The sequence below is a fragment of the Merops nubicus genome, unplaced genomic scaffold (assembly GCF_000691845.1).
Source record: "Merops nubicus isolate BGI_N331 unplaced genomic scaffold, ASM69184v1 scaffold5322, whole genome shotgun sequence".
Lineage (NCBI taxonomy): Eukaryota > Metazoa > Chordata > Aves > Coraciiformes > Meropidae > Merops > Merops nubicus.
Window position 1 is genome coordinate 542 of NW_008595548.1, and position 361 is coordinate 902.

At 59.6% G+C, this 361-nt stretch overlaps 1 protein-coding gene across 1 annotated transcript in view; it reads left to right on the forward strand.

Annotated features, from left to right (window-relative positions):
- Positions 1–361, forward strand: part of PTGER3 (prostaglandin E receptor 3 (subtype EP3)) — a gene marked incomplete at its 5' end in the record, with an annotated part of 7,288 nt that overhangs the window by 537 nt on the left and 6,390 nt on the right. The gene's annotated exons all lie outside the window — the stretch shown is intronic.

Sequence of the window (361 nt, forward strand, 5' to 3'; positions counted from 1 at the left end):
AGATGTCCCTGCTCAGTGCAGGGAGGTTGGACTAGGTTACCTTTAGAGGTCCCTCCCAATCCAAACCAGTCTGTGATTCCATGTCCAGTGTGGAAGGCACATTGGAGAGGGTTGGGAGAGGTCCGGGAGGAGAGGGTGTTTGGAAAAATAAGATTAAGGAACTGGGGTCAAAAGGAGAGACCTTGAGGAATACGAGGGCCTTGCACAGAGGAGAGCAGGACACGAGGAGACCGTGGGTCTGGGAGCAGGGCTCTGAAGTCGATGGTGCTCGTGGCACAGAGCCATGGGCTGGGGGAAGAACTGGGGTGGCTGCAGGGGAGGGGATGGGCCGGCTGGCTCCCGCAGACGCCGGGCCTGGGGG